Genomic DNA, 6,064 nt, shown 5'->3' on the forward strand with positions numbered 1-6,064 from the left:
AGGTTGAGCTCAATGGCCAAGGTGCATTGACCTGTTCTATTGATTCACACACACACACACACACAAACACACACACACATACACTTACACATGAATCTCTCTCTCTCTCTCTCTCTCTCCCCCCCCTCTCTCTCTCTCTCTCTCTCTCTCTCTCTCTCTCTCTCCCTCTCTCCCTCTCTCGCTCTCTCCTTCTCTCTCTCTCTCTCTCTCTCTCTCTCTCTCTCTCTCTCTCTCTCTATCTATCTCTCTCCGCAGCCAGAGACAATCATTCCATAAGACCGGCACCAATGATTGTCTCCTTGGGTAAATCGCCTCACACTACCCCCACTTGATGTGAATGAGTAGACTTTAAAATGTATATATCTAGTGTATCTATAAAGAGCAATATTCACTAAACGTGCTCAAAGCACGGCTATGTGGTCTAGCTTTCGGATCGGAGGGTCCTAGGTTCAAGACTCGCGCTCGGCGCACAGTTGAGTCCTTGGAAAAGTCTCTTTACTCACATTCTCTCATCCTACTCAGGTGTAAAATGATACCTGGCCGTTAACAGCGTTGTCTTTGTCCGAAAAATTCTAATATCGCCTAACAGGCGGCATGTCCCGTCCTACATGTTAAATGTTGCTGTTGACCAGGGAGCCCTTGTAAAGCGCTTTGAGCACATTTAGTTGATATTGCGCTATATAAAGCTCAATTTTAGAAGGGTTCCTCAGTCAGAACAACACTTAACATTGACGCCTGTAAGGCAATGATTACAACTATTTTTTTTTCCGACTGAGTCAACAGTGTTAACGGTCAGGTATTCATTTTACACCTGAGTACAGTGAGATAATGTGAGTAAAGAACTTTTTCAAAAGGTGTAAAATGAGTACCTGTCCGGCAACAGCGTTATCTCTGTCCGAAAAAATATATTAAGTGTTGGTGTTGGATATGTACACTTTGTAAAGTGCTTTGAGCACATTTAGAGGATATTGCGCTATATAAATACTCAGTTTGAAATGTTAAAATATCAAATAATTAATTTTCACACCCCCCCCCCCCTCCTCTCCGACCCCTCATTAAAGATAGATCGGAGTCTTTATTAATGTTGAAACGGGTGTGTGGTTAATAATACTTTAATACGTATTATAAAATCCCTCATTATTTCTCTCCGTGCTCTCCTTTGTGTGTATGAACTGTAACTGAAACGAAGTTAAAAATAAACGATCATGACTGACACTAAAATTAATTTATTTAATCCTACCTTCTTAATCCTCTTTGATATAATTATATTCACCATAAAAAAACCCTTTGTTCCCAACAAGGTTATCTATAAATAGTACTTACCAAAAACGCCAATCTATTTAAAACTCACAGTTAGACACTTAATCTCTCTTTGTGCGAACAACACTGCTATTACTCGGCCAAAATTAAATACGTTGTTTTAATTATTTTTTTTTTTCAATTTGGCCAGGATTTTTTTCTTCAACAATAATTGATCGATTTAAATAATTCTTAACTTGCCAAAACGTCTCAAATCTTTGACTGCTTTAATATCTTAAGTTTGAGACTTTTTGACAGATTATTTTAATCGAACCATTTTTTTTATAAGGCACATATATATATGTTCAAACTGGAATATTGGACACAGTTTAGAACTTAATCCCTTCATTTTTGGCCAACATTTAAGACCCCACTTCTCCCCCCCCCCCCCCCCCAAATAAATGACAACAAACAAAACAAAAACAAACAATAAAATAAAAAATAAAAAAATAAAATCGCATGCTGTTGAACCGAAGATAGGCCATGGGTTTTATATTGTATTGTTTTGAATTGTTTTGTATTTCTTTTCTTTCTTTTTTTTTTTTGTATTGTTGCTTTTTTTAAAATTAAATTGTTTTGATTTGTCTTATCTTTTTTTGTTTGTTTTGTTTTTGTTTTGTTTTGTCTTGTCTTGTTCTGTTTTTGATTTATCTTGTTTTGTCTTGTCTTGTTCTGTTTTGATTTATCTTGTTTTGTCTTGTTTTGTTTTGTTTTGTTTCATGTTTTGTTTTTCACGAATCAATTACTTTCAATATATTATCGTTACCTTATAGATACATTAAAAGCTCAGAAAATGGAAAATGCTGATATAAATTATCAAGTTAATGGCTGAACAAAGGAAATAACAGTAAAACGAATGGATTGTGTTACACACCAAAAGACATTACGTACCGATTTAACACATAGATACTATTATTATAATGAATTAATGTACTTGCGTAGAGTAAAGTGAATGACCTCTTACAACTCATTAAGGAGTCGTCGACCAAAAAAGTCGTCTGCCTAAAACATATTATAACTTCAGTATCAAAGCTCTTGTTAAAGGCGGGATTCGGGTTTACTTTAAATCGATATTAAATCTCACAGTATTAAAAAACATTATGAGAAGTTAAATAAATTGAAGCAATGAGGAGGTGGGTATCAGTGTTATTTTAGTGTAGAAGGTTTCATAAACAAATGGAGCAGAGAGTTTATCCGAAGGCTAAGATAGATAGACAAACCCCTTCAATTGGATTCAATAGTCAGGTGTCACGTCGCCCAGCAACGGCGAGCAGCGTGGTTCTAAACAAAGAAAATCGGTACTTTTTATTCTTCATGCTGGCTAGAACTTTTCATTTGTGATGTGATCAGAATGTATAAAAGTCAAAACATGATCATATTTATAATGTTTTTCTCCTCTGGATACACTTTTAAGCTCGTCGGAGAAATATTTCATAAGGGCGTCCGCCATGGTTCCGATAGTTTAGAGCCAGTTACTAAGTTACTATGCGTCATTACGAGGGAAATGACGTCATGACTGTTGAAGCCTATTGTGAATTGAACCGGATGGGTGACAATTAATTATCACAAACGTTGGTGTTATATCATCGGATTAGACACTTATCATCACCTCACTCGTGTGTGAATGAGAACCTAGCTGTAGCACAGATGGACCTTGTAAGAGAGCTAGTCAAAAATGGAAGCCTCTTCCAATAATAACAATGATGTGATCATAATAATGGAAGATTATTCATTTTCTATTCCTGCTGCTCTTTGTTGCGACCAATCAACGACCTTCACCTTCACAAAACAGCTGTTTTTCCAGTCCCGTGTCTCCGGACCTTGGAGTAATAATAATAATAATAACACACACACACACACACACACACACACACACACACACACACACACACACACACACACACATTGACGTGTTATTTTACTGTTAACTCTTTATCGGCGAGACTGAATTTCTTCCTCATCCCAATTTATACAGTAATTGTGACCATTCGAGACCACCTTGTATTATAAAATCGGAAGGAATCCTCTGTCAAAAAAGGAATCTTCAGTCAAAGTCATCATAATAAGGAAATCATATAGATAGAATGCGCTTGGCCAAGGAGTTCACAACATTGCCATCCGGAAGTATAACGGACCAACACACAAACTCTGTGTAACCATGAACTTTTATAGATAGAATGCGGTTGGCCAAGGAGTTCACAACATTGCCATCCGGAAGTATAACGGACCAACACACAAACTCTGTGTAACCATGAACTTTTATAGTCTGGTTAATACAGTTTAGTGAGAACAACTCACAAACGCGGATGGCAAAAACAATAACAAAGGCCTGAGTGACGTCATCTGCATACTATCTATAGTCTGGTTAATACAGTTTAGTGAGAACAACTCACAAACGCGGATGGCAAAAAAACAATAACAAAGGCCTGAGTGACGTCATCTGCATACTATCTATAGTTACTTACTTATTAAAATTTAAGAGGAAAAATACACTCAGTTCATTGAGGACAATGCTTTTAACTCAATTTCTATAGAATGAATGATGATGACGTTACTCAACTCTTTGTTATTGGTTTGAGACCGCAAATTCGGTACTTTGTTCTCACTAAACGCATAGCCTAACACTCGAACTTGCAAGTTGACGTCATTTCTTAGGTTAGTTCACCGCCGACTAGGGAGTTGTCATTAGTCGTACTCAAGGAAACGCGTTACCCCATTGGTTGAACCATTGAAAACAACTCAAGATTTGTCGAATGGGATTTTGACGTCGACCGTCTATTTTTCTTTTGTCTTTTGTTGTTGTTGATTTTAGTTTTTGTTTTTTTTTTTTTTGTTTTTTTTTTGTGGGTTTTTTTTTTTTCATTTTTGGCAGTGCCAGGCTATGAGTTTGCGAAGGCTACGTCCGATCCGAACGGACTAGACTACCTATGTTGAAGGTTACACATAGTTTAATGTGTTGGTATTATTCGAAGTGCAAGTTTCCTGGTCAACATTTTAAATACTCGTAGGTGTGTTTTTTTTTTATTTATTATTTTTTTTCAAGAGTACGACAGTCCTGTTCTCATGGTGACAAAAATGTAAGATTATATCACAGGTTAGGGTCGCAACAAATCCCATCTCTAAAGGGTTAACAATGGTAAAAGAAGGCAGGTAATTCTCGCGACTAAAATAGTTGTAGGTGCTGAGTGCTGAGTATTAATAATTGCCTTTCTGGTATGGTCGGGCAATGTCCTAAGAGTTCTGGATAAATGACGTACAGTTATTGTGGCAGGCCACACACACACACACACACACACACACACACACACACACACAGAGAGAGAGAGAGAGAGAGAGAGAGAGAGAGAGAGAGAGAGAGAGAGAGAGAGAGAGAGAGAGAGAGAGAGAGACGCGCGCATTCACACAATAAAAGAAAAAAAAAGAAAAAAGAAATTAAAAAAAAAATGAATTTGACACTATTTTTCGTTAGTATTTCGTTTAGAATATTGCTTGACAACCATAACATTACCTCTTCCCAATGAATAGGAACGCTTAAAGAAATTATTAAAGAAGTTAACAGAGACTATTTGTAACGTCAAATTTACAACTCTCTATTTTTGTCGGTAATAATAATAATAATAATAATAATAATAATAATAATAATAATAATAATAATAATAATAATAATAATAATAATAATAATAATAATAATAATAATAATAATAATAATAATAATAATGATAATAATGATAATAATAATGATGATCGGAAGGTCCAGGGTTCGTGTCCCGCTCCGAGCGGGGCATAGTTGAGTCCTTGGAAAAGACTCTTTACTCACATTCTTTCACAGCACTCGTGTGAAATGAGTAATGAAGATGAAGATGATGATGATGATGATGATGACGATGACGATGACGATGATGATGATATTGATGATGATGATAATAATAATAATAATAATAATAATAATAATAATAATAATAATAATAATAATAATAATAATAATAATAATAATAATAATAATAATAATAGAAGTAAAGAAGAGAAGAAGAAGAAGAAGAAGAAGAAGGAAGAAGAAGAAGAAGAAAGAAGAAGAAAGAAGAAGAAGAAGAGAAGAAGAAGAAGAAGGAAGAGAAGAGAAGGAAGAAGAAGAAAAGAAGGAAGAAGAAGAAGAAGGAAGAGAAGAGGAAGAAAGAAGGAAAAGAGAAGAGAAAGAAGAGAAGAAGAAGAAGAAGAAGAAGAAGAAGAAGAAGAAGAAGAAGAAGAAAAGAAGAAGAAGGAAGAAGAAAAGAAGAAAGAAGAAGAAGAAGAGAAAAGAAGAAGAAGAAGAAAGAAAAGAAGAAAGAAGAAGAAGAAGAAGAAGAAAAGAAGAAGAAGAAGAAGAAGAGAAGAAAGAAGAAGAAGAGAAGAAGAAGAAAAGAAAAAGAAGAGAAAAGAAGAAGAAAGAAAAAAGAAGAGAAGAAAGAAGAAAGAAGAAGAAGAAGAAGAAGAAGAAGAAGAAGAAGAAGAAGAGAAGAAGAAGAAGAAGAAGAAGAAGAAGGAAGAAGAAGAAGAAGAAGAAGAAGAAGAAGAAAAGAAGAAGAGAAGAAGAAGAAGAAGAAAGAAGAAAGAAGAAGAAGGGAAAGAAGAAGAGAAGAAGAAGAAGAAGAAAGAAGAAGAAGAAGAAGAAGAAGAAGAAGAAGAAGAAGAGAAGAAGAAAGAAGAAGAAGAAGAAGAAGAAGAAGAAGAAGAAGAAGAGAAGAAGAAGAAGAAAAGAAGAAGAAGAAGAGAAGAAGAAGAAGAAGAA

Source organism: Berghia stephanieae, chromosome 7, assembly GCF_034508935.2.
Source record: "Berghia stephanieae isolate SIO BIC M18660-M18661 chromosome 7, UCSD_Bste_1.3, whole genome shotgun sequence".
Taxonomy (NCBI): domain Eukaryota; kingdom Metazoa; phylum Mollusca; class Gastropoda; order Nudibranchia; family Aeolidiidae; genus Berghia; species Berghia stephanieae.